The sequence below is a fragment of the Babylonia areolata genome, chromosome 28 (genome assembly GCF_041734735.1).
Source record: "Babylonia areolata isolate BAREFJ2019XMU chromosome 28, ASM4173473v1, whole genome shotgun sequence".
NCBI classification, from domain to species: Eukaryota; Metazoa; Mollusca; class Gastropoda; order Neogastropoda; family Buccinidae; genus Babylonia; species Babylonia areolata.
Genome location: NC_134903.1, coordinates 2695727 through 2710726, shown reverse-complemented (window position 1 = coordinate 2710726; position 15000 = coordinate 2695727). Strand labels below are relative to the sequence as shown.

General features: G+C 45.8%; 1 protein-coding gene across 1 annotated transcript in view; it reads right to left on the bottom strand.

The window, feature by feature from the left end:
- The window catches only part of LOC143302075 (uncharacterized), a 113385-nt gene that overhangs the window by 97214 nt on the left and 1171 nt on the right, over positions 1–15000 (bottom strand). The gene's annotated exons all lie outside the window — the stretch shown is intronic.

The window sequence follows — 15000 nt, the reverse complement described above, 5'->3', positions numbered from 1 at the left end:
GGTGATGATGATGATGATAATGGTGGTAGTGGTGATAATGATGATAATGGTGGTGGTAATGGTGGTGGTGGTGGTGGTGGTGGTGGTGATGATGATGATGATGGTGGTGGTAGTGGTGGTGGTGATGGTGGTGGTAGTGGTGGTAGTGATGATGATGATGGTGGTGGTGGAGATGATGATGATGATGGTGGTGGTAGTAGTGATGATAATGATGGTGGTGGTGGTAGTAGTGATGATGATGATGGTGGTGGTGGTAGTATGGTGGTGGTGGTGATGGTGGTGGTGGTGGTGATGATGGTGGTGGTGGTGATGGTGGTGGTGGTGGTGGTGATGATGGTGGTGGTTGTGGTGTTGCTGTTGGTGATGATGATGATGGTGGTGGTTGTGGTGTTGCTGTTGGTGATGATGACTAAAACTCAGAAACATTTAGCCAATTTCTCCAACAGACTAAAACTCAGAAACATTCTGTCAGTCAAAGATATCATATCATAATCAGAACATCCAACACAGAATTCTATCAATCAGAATTATGCTGTACCCGTTCTTCACAGATATATATTTTTTGTTGTTGTTGAAAGTGATAGCTCCTTTGATTCAGAAATGAACGCGTTTGTAAAGTTTTTGAACATCAAGGATTTCCAATCTATTACAATGACCATGGGTTGGTGATGTATGTTCGCGTGGTCACAATCTCTGCATGAAGTTGCAGCCCAGTAAAAACTGCCACCAAGATTACCGGGTCTGATCTACCTTCTCTAGAAGACATCTATTATAAGCGGCTACTCAAAAAAGCAAAATCAGTCAGCCAGGACGAATCACATCCAGCTTTTGGGATTTTCGAGATGCTCCCCTCTGGTCGACGGTACAGAAGTATAAGGACGAAAACCAATCGCTTCGCCAATAGCTTTTTCCCCAAAGCAGTCAATGCCCTGTCTCTCGAACAAATCCAGTATGATAAATAGAATTGTGCAACCAACAGCCATCTACCTGAAGATCTAGTCATCAGCCCCATCCACATGTAATATACAGCTTCTGTTCAAAGGCGCGCGCGCGCGCGCACGCACGTGTGTGCGTGTGTGTGTGTGTGTGTGTGTGTGTGTGTGTGTGTGTGTGTGTGAGAGAGAGAGAGAGAGAGAGAGAGTGTGTGTGTGTGTGTGTGTGTGTGTGTGTGTGACTATGCACAAGTTTTTATATTGATATGCACTTGTATGTATCCTAATTTCTACCGTATCTGTGTTTGTGTATGATTTTCGATTTATGTTCGTACCTCGTTATGTACTACCCCCCCCCCCCCCCCCACCCCCCAATATTCCTCGTGACCCCGGTACACTTGGTAATAAAGACATTCTATTCTGATGTGAAGGTCATTGCTCCAAGGGATGGCCATTACTCTGTCACTCTGAGCCGCTTGTTTGTCTGCCTTTGGCTTAAGGGTGCGACGTGTCTTGGAAAGGTCAAATCTCGCGGCAGGAGGAAGGTGGCAGAATGGTTAAGACGCTCATCAGCCACACAGAGTCCGTGAGGGTCTGGGTTCGAATCCCGCTCACGCTCCTTTCTCTCCCAAGTCTGACTGGAAAATCGGACTGAGCGTCTGGTCCTTTGGATGAGACGATAAACCGAGGTCCCGTGTGCAGCACACACTTGGCGCACTGAAAAAGAACCCATTGCAACGAGAGTGTTGTCCTCTGGAAAATTAAGTAAAAAAGAAATCCACTCTGATAGGTACACAAATATATTTTGTATTTGTATTTCTTTTTATCACAACAGATTTCTCTGTGTGAAATTCGGGCTGCTCTCCCCAGGTAGAGCGCGTCGCCATACTACAGCGCCACCCTTTTTTTTTTGTTGTTGTATTTTTTCCTGTGTGCAGTTTTATTTGTTTTTCCTATCGAAGTGGATTTTTCTACAGAATTTTGCCAGGAACAACCCTTTTGTTGCCGTGGGTTCTTTTACGTGCGCTAAGTGCATGCTGCAGACGGGACCTCGGTTTATCGTCTCATCCGAATGACTAGCGTCCAGACCACCACTCAAGGTCTAGTGGAGGGGGAGAAAATTTGGGGGCTGTGCCGTGATTCGAACCAGCGCGCACAGATTCTCTCGCTTCCTAGGCGGACGCGTTACCTCTAGGCCATCACTCCACTAGACCTTGCACTCAAGGCCTGACAAGCGCGTTGGGTTATGCTGCTGTCAGACATCTGCCTAGCAGATGCGGTGTAGCTTGTGGGAGGTAGACTAACAAAATCCTGGTAAAAGTCGACTTACCTGGGATAACAGAGGCGACGTGTCGAGCCACAAGCTCTTCTTCAGGCAAATGAAATGAGTGAGTGACAGACAGAAAGGTACAGACAGAGAGGGAGAGAGAGTAAAGTTCAGGAAAGGAAAGTGATGAGAAGTCACAGGAAAGGACACAAAGCAGGGTGAGTAGAACTGTCAGTGTGAATGTATGAGGGAAAGAAAGGGTTCTGAAAGGGAAGGGTGAGGGAAGGCGGGCAGGGGGTGAGAGGGCAGGAGTGGGGGAAGGGGGTGGAAGAGACTGTTAGTGTTAGGGACATATGAACAAGAAAGTAAAATAATAAATGAAAATTTTTTTTTTATATATATGCATACACACACACACACACACACACACACACACACACACACACACACATATATATATATATACATATGCATACATATTGACATATACACACACACACACACATATATATATAATTGAAAAAATAAAAATAACTAAATAACAAAATAAAAAAACCAAAAAAACCCACAACAAATAAATAAATATAAACAAAAGTAAATAAATAAATTGAAACAACAGCAAAACAACAACAACAACCACACACACGCACACGCGGTGTAGCTTATATGGATTTGTCCGAATGCAGTGACGCCTCCTTGAGAAACTGAAACTGAAACTGAAAGCTTCGTCTCCTTCTTCTTCTCTTTGAAGAGCTGTTGGGACGCAGCACCAAATATGAAACAGAACTGTTCACCATATTTCTATCTTTTTTTCTTTTTAATGTTATCTGTGTGTTTATTCATTTATTTATGTATTTGTTTATCTGTTTATCTATACATTAATTTAATGATGTATCCATTAAGCACTTTTTTTCTCAAGACCAGACTAAGCGCGTTGGGTTACGCTGCTGCTGGTCAGGCATCTGCTTGGCAGGTGTGGTGTAGCGTGTATGGATTTGTCCGAACGCAGTGACGCCTCCTTGAGAAACTGAAACAGAAACTGAAACTGAAGTCTCCAGGTCTGTCACTTGTGTGGGTCTGTGCGTGTGGTTTTCCCGTCCACTCTGTTCACTGCTGCCTCAATGGTGAGTTAAACACTGTGTTCACTGCTGCCTCAATGGTGAGTTAAACACTGTGTTCACTGCTGCCTCAATGGTGAGTTAAACACTGTGTTCACTGCTGCCTCAATGGTGAGTTAAACACTGTGTTCACTGCTGCCTCAATGGTGAGTTAAACACTGTGTTCACTGCTGCCTTAATGGTGAGTTAATGTCAGGTCAGGTCATTAGATCTGCTACTGGTAACCTGTAATCCAGTACAACCTGTTCAGGGTCGGGTTGCCGACGACTAAACCGGCACTCCCACCACTCCCTTCTGGGACTGGTGAGGCGGGTGGCTAGACACCCTTATGGAGATCCATAAAAGGGCGTCGGCTCAGGAGAGCCACCGACGGCCATCTAGCTCCACCGTGCTGTGTGCATGCCACACGCAGTTGGCCCCCGGGGTGTGTCTACCCATGCATGCGAAGTCTGGATCCGGCAGAATCTGCGGAAGAAACCTATCGGTTCAACGGAGAGGAAGGCGGTTACAGCAACGCACTGTGGAGTGCAGAGAGCAAGATGAGACACCGAAAGGATATCTTGGTCATCCACTGCATCCGTGCTCATCCTCCAGTCGTCTCGACTTAGTCTTGCCACTGGAAATTGGTGGACCCGGACGAGAGAGTGAGGTCGACGTTGCGCAACTCCTCTTCACTTTAAACAAACTCATCGCGCAAGTCATCAGTCATCCAAAATGACCTTTCATCCTTCATCATTTCATCACCCCCAAGTCCTGTGGCGACAGGCGAGCGACGAAACGACAGGTGTGGGTACACTGGCAGTCGCAGCCGCAGACCTGCACGCAGGCGGCTCAGGCCATAGGGTCGTTCTTCGTCGACAGGAGCAGCGATGGAGCTCGGCAGCCGTCTGAGCGTCTGAGCAGCCCTCTTTAGGAATGCACTGCTCACCTCCCTAGCATGAGGAAGGGGCTAGAAAAGGTGCCCTAAAAATTGCCTGCTCCATATCACCCTGGCCAGCATACCGCGGCTGGCGGGGACCCTACATCAGCGGTCGAAACAAAGAGAAAGAAAAGAAAAAAACAAGGATCGTTCCTCTCACCATTGGTGCTTGGAACATAAGGACTCTCCTGGACAGAGATAACGCAGACAGACCCCAAAGGAGAACAGCACTAGTTGCATCCGAACTCGCCAGATACAATATCGACATCGCAGCCTTGAGTGAGACTCGGCTTGCAGGCGAAGGCGAGCTCTGTGAACGGGGATCTGGTTACACCTTCTTCTGGAGTGGACGAGGAAGCGAAGAGCGACGTGAGGCTGGTGTTGGTTTTGCAGTAAAAACAGCACTTGTCAGCAAGCTAGCTGGAATCCCAAAGGGAGTCAACGATAGGCTTATGACCATGAAACTCCCACTGGCATCTGGCCAGAAGCACCTCACCATTGTCAGTGCCTACGCCCCAACCATGACCAACCCGGATGAAGTGAAGGCGAAGTTCTACGAGGACCTTCACTCTGTCATTGCTGCCATCCCTAAAGCAGACAAGCTCATCATTCTTGGGGACTTCAATGCTAGAGTTGGCTCTGACTACATCTCCTGGGATGGAGTGATTGGAAAGCATGGTGTGGGCCACTGCAACCCAAATGGATTGCTTTTGCTTCAGACATGTGCAGAGCACGAACTGCTGATAACCAACACAGTTTTCTGCCTCCCTACCCGTAACAGGACGTCATGGATGCACCCTCGCTCAAAGCATTGGCATCTCATCGATTATGTCATCGTCAGGAAAAGGGATAGGCAAGATGTACGTGTAACAAAGACCATGTGCGGCGCCGAGTGTTGGACAGACCATCGCCTTGTAGTCTCGAAGCTGAATATTCGAATCCAGCCAAAGAGACGCCCCCAAGGCCAGAAGGCTCCAAAACGGCTCAACATCGCTAAGCTGAAAAACATCACCATCAAACAGTCCTTTGTGGAGCTGCTGGAAGATCGTCTGGAATCCGCCTCTCTGAACAACCAGAATGTGGAGTCTGACTGGAGGACCCTGCGTGAGCTGATCTATAGTACAGCTTCAGAGACCCTGGGACCCATGATCAGAAAGCACAAAGACTGGTTTGATGAAAACTGTGATGAAATCAAGCAGCTTCTGGATGAGAAACGCCGTCTGCATCAAGCCCACCTGAGCAACCCAAAGTCCACATCAAAAAAGGATGCGTACAATGCCATCCGCAGGACTGTTCAGCAAAAGTTACGCCAGATGCAGGATAAGTGGCTGAGTGACAAAGCTGATGAGATCCAGGGATATGCTGACAGGCACGATATGAAGAGGTTCTATGATGCCTTAAAAGAAGTCTACGGCCCCACATCCTCAGGATCATCCCCCCTCCTCAGTGCAGATGGGAATACCTTGATCACCGAGAAGGAGAACATTCTCGAACGATGGGCTGAGCACTTCAACAGTGTCTTAAATCGCCCTTCCTCCATAAATGATGAAGCCATAGACCGTCTCCCACAAGTCCCCACCAACGAAGCACTGGACGATCCGCCAACACTTCTTGAGACCCAGAAAGCAATCCGTCTGCTATCCAGTGGCAAAGCACCTGGCTCAGACTCCATACCAGCAGAGGTCTACAAGGATGGAGGCACTGTGCTGACTGAGAAGCTTCATCAGCTGTACTCACTCATGTGGAAAGAAGAGACGATCCCCCAGGATTTCAAAGATGCATCTATCATTCACTTGTACAAGCGAAAGGGGAACCGGCAAGCCTGTGATAACCATCGGGGCATTTCCCTGCTCTCCATCGCAGGCAAGATACTTGCCAGGATCCTACTAAACCGCCTCACAGCACACCTTGACCAAGGTCATTTGCCTGAGAGCCAATGTGGATTCCGGAAAGAGCGCGGAACCACCGACATGGTGTTTGCTGCAAGGCAGCTGCAAGAGAAATGTCAGGAGCAAAATGCTGATCTGTTCTCCACCTATGTCGACCTCACTAAGGCCTTTGACACCGTGAGTAGAGAGGGACTGTGGAAGATCATGGCCAAGTACGGATGCCCTCGGAAATTTATTTCCTTGGTCAGCCAATTCCATGAAGGCATGCAGGCTCGAGTCCAGGACAATGGTGAAACATCTGCTCCTTTTCCTGTCACAAATGGTGTCAAGCAAGGCTGCGTCCTGGCTCCAACGCTGTTCAGCCTCATGTTCTCTGCAATGCTTACTGATGCCTTCAGAGATGGCGATGTTGGAATTGGCCTAAAGTACCGAACAGATGGCAAGCTGTTTAACCTCAGAAGGCTTCAAGCAAAAACGAAGGTCATGACAGACATCATCAGAGACTTTTTGTTTGCTGATGACTGTGCCCTCAACGCTGGATCTGAAGCTGACATGCAACTCAGCGTCAACAAGTTTGCCACTGCCAGCAGGAACTTCGGCCTTACCATCAGCACGAGGAAAACTGAAGTTCTCCATCAGCCAGCCCCAGGGAAACCCTACGTTGAGCCCAACATCACAGTCAACGGTCAGAGACTCAGTGCGGTGGAGCGGTTCACATACCTTGGCAGCACACTGTCACGAAATGCGACCATCGACGATGAAGTGAATGTCAGGATTGCAAGAGCAAGTGCAACTTTTGGTAGACTCAATGCAAATGTCTGGAACAGAAGAGGCATTAGTCTTGAGACCAAGCTAAAGGTCTACAGAGCAGTAGTTCTCCCCACACTACTGTACGGCTGCGAAACTTGGACAGTGTACCAACGACATGCCAAGAAGCTGAACCACTTCCACACAACATGCCTCAGGAAGCTACTGAACATCAAGTGGCAAGACAGGACCCCAGACACAGAGGTGCTCGCAAAAGCCACCCTTCCCAGCATCTTCACCATCCTGATGCAGTCCCAGCTTCGCTGGGCTGGACACGTGGCGCGCATGCCAGACCATCGGCTGCCCAAAAGGCTCTTCTATGGCGAGCTGCAACAAGGGAAGAGATCACACGGAGGTCAGAAGAAGCGCTTCAGAGATACTCTGAAGGTCTCTCTGAAAGCGTTTGATATCAACCCTGACTCCTGGGAGGAATCTGCAGTGGACCGTAACAAATGGCGCGCTGCTGTGCACAAAGGCGCCAAGTTGTGCGAGGCCAGCAGGACTGCTGCAGCTGTTCAGAAGAGGCAGGCCAGAAAGTCACGGGCAAACAAGCTCCCTGACAATGATATGCCTGTCTTTGTCTGCCCCAACTGTCAGCGAACATTTCGTGCGCAGATTGGACTATACAGCCATCTGCGCACTCACAGATAGACTCATGAGCATCCTTCCCCCCACCCCACCACCACCCTCTCCCCATCCCCCATCTGGATGACAACGATGGTCATCATCGATCTCGATGGACACACCACCACCACCAATGGTGAGTTAAACACTGTGTTCACTGCTGCCTTAATGGTGAGTTAAACACTGTGTTCACTGCTGCCTTAATGGTGAGTTAAACACTGTGTTCACTGCTGCCTTAATGGTGAGTTAAACACCGTGTTCACTGCTGCCTTAATGGTGAGTTAAACACCGTGTTCACTGCTGCCTTAATGGTGAGTTAAACACCGTGTTCACTGCTGCCTTAATGGTGAGTAAAACACTGTGTTCACTGCTGCCTTAATGGTGAGTTAAACACTGTGTTCACTGCTGCCTCAATGGTGAGTTAAACACTGTGTTCACTGCTGCCTTAATGGTGAGTTAAACACTGTGTTCACTGCTGCCTTAATGGTGAGTTAAACACTGTGTTCACTGCTGCCTTAATGGTGAGTTAAACACTGTGTTCACTGCTGCCTTAATGGTGAGTTACACACTGTGTTCACTGCTGCCTTAATGGTGAGTTACACACTGTGTTCACTGCTGCCTTAATGGTGAGTTACACACTGTGTTCACTGCTGCCTTAATGGTGAGTTAAACACTGTGTTCACTGCTGCCTTAATGGTGAGTTAAACACTGTGTTCACTGCTGCCTCAGTGGTGAGTTACACACTGTGTTCACTGCTGCCTTAATGGTGAGTTAAACACTGTGTTCACTGCTGCCTCAATGGTGAGTTAAACACTGTGTTCACTGCTGCCTTAATGGTGAGTTAAACACTGTGTTCACTGCTGCCTTAATGGTGAGTTACACACTGTGTTCACTGCTGCCTTAATGGTGAGTTAAACACTGTGTTCACTGCTGCCTTAATGGTGAGTTAAACACTGTGTTCACTGCTGCCTCAATGGTGAGTTAAACACTGTGTTCACTGCTGCCTCAATGGTGAGTTAAACACTGTGTTCACTGCTGCCTTAATGGTGAGTTAAACACTGTGTTCACTGCTGCCTTAATGGTGAGTTAAACACCGTGTTCACTGCTGCCTTAATGGTGAGTTAAACACTGTGTTCACTGCTGCCTCAATGGTGAGTTAAACACTGTGTTCACTGCTGCCTTAATGGTGAGTTAAACACCGTGTTCACTGCTGCCTTAATGGTGAGTTAAACACTGTGTTCACTGCTGCCTTAATGGTGAGTTAAACACCGTGTTCACTGCTGCCTTAATGGTGAGTTAAACACTGTGTTCACTGCTGCCTCAATGGTGAGTTAAACACTGTGTTCACTGCTGCCTTAATGGTGAGTTAAACACCGTGTTCACTGCTGCCTTAATGGTGAGTTAAACACTGTGTTCACTGCTGCCTCAATGGTGAGTTAAACACTGTGTTCACTGCTGCCTCAATGGTGAGTTACACACTGTGTTCACTGCTGCCTTAATGGTGAGTTACACACTGTGTTCACTGCTGCCTTAATGGTGAGTTAAACACTGTGTTCACTGCTGCCTTAATGGTGAGTTAAACACTGTGTTCACTGCTGCCTTAATGGTGAGTTAAACACTGTGTTCACTGCTGCCTTAATGGTGAGTTACACACTGTGTTCACTGCTGCCTCAATGGTGAGTTAAACACTGTGTTCACTGCTGCCTTAATGGTGAGTTAAACACTGTGTTCACTGCTGCCTTAATGGTGAGTTAAACACTGTGTTCACTGCTGCCTTAATGGTGAGTTAAACACTGTGTTCACTGCTGCCTTAATGGTGAGTTAAACACTGTGTTCACTGCTGCCTTAGTTTCAGTTTCACTTTCTCAAGGAGGCGTCACTGCGTTCGGACAAATCCATACACGCTACACCACATCTGTTGAGCAGATGCCTGACCAGCAGCATAACCCAACGCGCTTAGTCAGGCCTTGAGTGCATGCTTACATATTTGTGTACCTATGAAAGTGGATTTCATTTTACGTAATTTCGCCAGAGGACAACACTCTCGTTGCCATGGGTTCTTTTTCAGTGCGCCAAGTGCGTGCTGCACACGGGACCTCGGTTTATCGTCTCATCCGAAAGACTAGACGCTCAGTTTGATTTTCCAGTCAAACTTAGGAGAAAGGGCGAGAGCGGGATTCGAACCCACACCCTCACGGACTCTCTGTATTGGCAGCTGAGCGTCTTAACCATTCTGCCACCTTCCTCCCTGCCTTAATGGTGAGTTAAACACTAGCCATGCAAGTAAAATCTCATCAGTCTGAACATCTGCATGCACGAGATGTCACCCATGAAAGCGGAGGTGGAGGAAGATGAAGATGAAGAGGACGAAGAGGAGGATGAAGAGGAAGAGGAGGAGGAGTAGGAGTAGGAGGAAGAGGAAGACTAGGAGGAAGAGGAGGAGGAAGAAGAGTAGGAGTAGGAGGAAGAGGAAGACTAGGAGGAAGAGGAAGAAGAGTAGGAGTAGGAGGAAGAGGAAGACTAGGAGGAAGAGGAAGAGGAAGAAGAGTAGGAGTAAGAGGAAGAGGAGGAGGAAGAGGAAGAGGAGTAGGGGCAGGAGGAAGAGGAAGACTAGGAGGAAGAGGAGGAGGAAGAAGAGGTGGAAGAGGAGGAGGAAGAGGAAGAGGATGACAAAGACGAGGAAGAGGAGGGAAAAATGAAGAAGAAGAAGAAGAAGAAGAAGGAGAAGAAGGAGAAGAAGAAGGAGAAGAAGAAGAAGAAGAAGAAGAAGGAGAAGAAGAAGGAGAAGAAGGGGAAGAAGAAGGAGAAGAAGGAGAAGAAGAAGGAGAAGAAGGAGAAGAAGAAGGAGAAGAAGAAGGAGAAGAAGAAGGAGAAGAAGAAGAAGAAGAAGAAGGAGAAGAAGAAGGAGAAGAAGGAGAAGGAGAAGGAGAAGAAGGAGAAGAAGAAGAAGAAGAAGGAGAAGAAGAAGGAGAAGAAGAAGGAGAAGAAGGAGAAGAAGGAGGAGGAGGGGGAGGAGGAGGAGGAGGGGGAGGAGGAGGAGGAGGAGGATATTTTCAAGATTTTACTAGGGTATCAGGCCCATCAAATTTTACAACCAGCAAGTCTTTCAGAAGAAGAAGAAGAAGAAGGAGAAGAAGAAGAAGAAGAAGAAGAAGAAGAAGAAGAAGGAGGAGAGGGAGGAGGAGGAGGAGGAGGAGGAGGATATTTTCAAGATCTTACTAGGGTATCAGGCCTATCAAATTTTACAACCAGCAAGTCTTTCAGAAGAAGAAGAAGAAGAAGAAGAAGAAGAAGAAGAAGAAGAAGAAGAAGAAGAAGGAGGAGGAGGAGGAGGAGGAGGAGGAGGAGGAGATTTTCAAGATCTTACTAGGGTATCAGGCCTATCAAATTTTACAACCAGCACGTCTTTCTGTCTTTTTTTCTTCCCTTATTTTTTTTCTCTCAATCCCCCCCCCCCTTTCTTTCTGATTTTCTTTTTCTTTTCCTTCTTTTCCACATATCTTCTTCTGTTCCTTTCCATCTCCTTCCTTCCTTCCTGTTCGTTCACTACCTGTGAGCGGTGCACATCTCCCCCCCCCCTCCACCTTCCCCCGCCATACTACTTCTTCCCCCGTTCATTTTCATCTTCAGTTTCAGTTTCAATGAGGTTTGAAAGCGTGTAGATTGACCTCCAAAACACGACACGACACGACACCACCACATGCACTGCAGAAAAAAAAACAAAGAGGAGGAAGCAAAAAAGAAGAGCAGATCTGAGCTTGATCTTCGTTTAACTCTCTCCATACGAACGGCGAAAGAACGACGTTAACAGCGTTTCACCCCAATTACCATCATCAAAATATTGCAAGCGGAAGGCTCTTATACTGAAGAGGTGAATGTTGACAAAGAATACCACAGTTCTGACGACGGAAGTTAAAAGGTGGGTCATTCAGACACCCACTGGACATCCGAGGGGTGTGTGTAGAGGAGAAGAGAGGGCTGGCCGTACTGAGTGAGTTAACTCATTCTGCTCCAGGTGTTCGCTAACGCGTACCGTGACTGCTTCCCCTGTGGGACAGGTAGGAATATTCTCGTTCCAACACACTATTCCAGTTTCATTCATTCTTGCTTGGTACAGCTGGCATTTTAAACTTAACCATTTACGGATTCTGGAAGCGTTAAAACGAAGCTTTGTTTGGCCAATTAAATCAACAGTTCTCCAGAGATTTTCGCTGTTTTAGTGAACAACTCTGGTTTTTGACTCACTTGTGTAAACAAAGTGAGTCTATGTTTTAACCCGGTGTTCGGTGTGTGTGTGTGTGTGTGTGTGTGTGTGTGTGTGTGTGTGTGTGTGTGTGTGTGTGTGTGTGTGTGTGTGTGTCCGTGGTAAACTTTAACATTGACATTTCCTCTGCAAATGCTTTGTCAGTTGACACCAAATTTGGCATAAAAATAGGAAAAATTCAGTTCTTTCCAGTCATCTTGTTTAAAACAATATTGCACCTCTGGGATGGGCACAAAAAAATAGAAAAAAGCCTAATTATATGCAAACTTCATTTACTGTTATATTTATATTTTTTGTATTCTCTAAACTTGGCGCTTTGACCTCTTATTCTGACACAACAACAAGAGGAGACATTATATTATCATTTTTTGTTCAAACAGGAACTTCTTTTGCTAAGCATGGAATTTTTATTTATTTTGCAAACGTTTTGGTGCAGATAGTAAAAAAGGGAAATTACTCTGTAATTAATGCTAGGGGACTTAATTTATCACAAGTGAGTCTTGAAGGCCTTGCCTCTCTTTATTTTTTCTGCAGTGGTATCATGTAGTGGTGGTCCAGGGGAGTTGTAGCAGGCATGTAGCTGTGGAGTGGAATGAGTTAAACACAACACGCTGGTCAGGGCTTGAGAGCCCCGCTTCCAGGTTGTATTGTGTGAATTATTATGATAAAATGAAATAAAATAGTTATGTACAAAAATAAACTGATAAGCAAATAACAATCAATGTATGCTATAATGAAAGATATCGAATCGAGAAAAAAAGACAAGAAAAAAAAGGGCCAATGGTTGGTGAATCCCCGCGCATCCACGCACATTTGTACACTTGCATAAACGTGAAAATGCGCGTGCCCGCACACACACACACACACACACACACACACACACACACACACACACACACAAAAGGGAAAAAAATAGAGATGAGCTCTCAAGGCTTGAACAACGCTTAGGCTCATGCAACAGTGAGGCACCTGCTCTTTATTTTCATCTATTTATTCTTTTTTTTTACAGCAGATATTGTGAAGCCTGTATGGGTAGTCCCCACATCATAACGCCTTCGTGAAAGTGAAACTAAAACTGCCTTCCCATTCCCTGTCCTCGCCCTTTCCCCACCCTCCCCATCAAATGTAGCATAATCATTATTTTGCAAAGGACCTCCGAAAACGGAGTATGGCTGCCTGCATGGCACGGTTAAAAAAACAACAACAACCAACAACAAAAACAAAAACGGTCATACACGTAAAAGCCCATTCGTGTACATACGAGTGAACGTGAAAGTTGCAGCCCACGCCCCCCTCCCCCCCCCCCCCCCCCCCCCCCCCCCCCCCCCCCCCCCCCCCCCCCCCCCCACCCCGATAGCTGTAAAACGCTGTGGGACATTTAATCTTTTTATCAGTTGTTCGCAAAGCCGTGTTTATGAATTACACGGATGTGTTGTTCACCTGCACTTTTTTTAACCCCCTTCCCTGCTTTAATTCTTTCATTCTTTCTTTCCTTCCTGTATGAATTTAATTTTTTTTCCTATCGAAGTGGATTTTTTCAACATAATTTTGCCATGGACAACCCGTTGCCGTGGGTTCTTTTACGTGCGCTAAGTGCATGCTGCACACGGGACCTCGGTTTATCGTCTCATCCGAATGACTAGCGTCTAGACCACCACTCAAGGTCTAGTGGAGGAGGTGAAAATATCGGCGGCTGAGCCGTGATTCGAACCAGCGGGCTCAGATTCTCTCGCTTCCTAGGCGGACGCGTTACCTCCAGGTCATCACTCCACTTATATCGGTGATAGCAGAAATTTTGTTAGAGCGTTCATGTATACATTTGAGCATTATCGTTTAGAAGATTGGAAATGAGTGTACGGTGTATTTCCATTGATTTCTTAATTAGAAATAACGTGAATTGAACATTCAGAGCTGCCAAAAGAATTTCCAGAAATATCCCGTTACCTTGTTTCTTTGACTTGGGTAGTAAAGATCAGAATGACATTCTTAAAAAAAAGAAGAAGAAATAAGAAAAAAAAAGAAAAGAAAAAAAAGAGAAGAAAAAGTCCTGTATAGTTTCACTTCTTCGTTTCACGTACACACAAACTTTACTCTCTTTGGAAATGTGCAAGTTTTTATATTCCAGCACGGTTTGAACGTTCTGCAGCTTTTCCTTTTCTCTCTCCTTTTTCCTTTTTCTTCTTGGGTTTTCTTCTCAATGGCTGTTCCAAGTACTCCAATTCCATGGGTTTTTCTCTCTCCATGATTTGGAAATGTCTTATTTTTTCTTTTGTTCTTTTTTAAATGAACGATGATCTTTGTAGTTGCATTTCTTGTGAAGAGAGAGACAGAGAGAGAGAGAGAGGGGATGAGAGAGAGTGTATGTGTGCGTGTGTGTGCGTGGTGTGTGTGTGTGTGTGTGGGGGGGGGGGGGGGTAGATGTGCAATGCGGTTTGGCTGACTGAAATGGAGAGGCACGTAAATTTCAGTAATCTGTATATTTTGTATATAGCTATTTCCATTTGGTGCCATTTAATTTTTAATTTATCTGTTTATTTTCTATTCATTTTATTTGTTTGTTGTTTTCTTCTTATGTTGGACATGTGCTGCTGCCAAAAAGAAAATCTCTGTACCAAAGTATAGACAATAAAGTTTGTGTATTGTATTGTATTGTATTGTATTGTATTGTATTGTATTGCATTGTATTGTATTGTATTGCATTGTATTGTATTGTATTGTATTGTATTGCATTGTATTGTATTGTATTGCATTGTATTGTATTGCATTGTATTGCATTGTATTGTATTGTATTGTATTGCATTGTATTGTATTGTATTGTATTGTATTGTATTGTATTGTATACTCCGGAGCACCGGACAGAGTTAACGACAACAACAACAGAAACAGCAAGTAAACAACAACAACAACAAGAGCAAAATCTAACAACATTCACCTCTGTTGCCACCAGCAACGGCACACACAACAAGCAAACAAGCGACCAAAACAAGCAAGTAAAGCAAACAAAGAAATAGGTAAAAAAAAATGAACGAAATGTCAGTGCGCGGTGTGTGTGTGAGTGAAGAGTGTGTTTTATATAGTTCATTGACAGAAGAAGGAAAAAAAAAAAAGAAAAGAAAAAAAGAGAAAAAAAATGGGGGAAAAAGAGGAGGGTGGAGGCCCCACAAAAATGAAAAAAAAAAA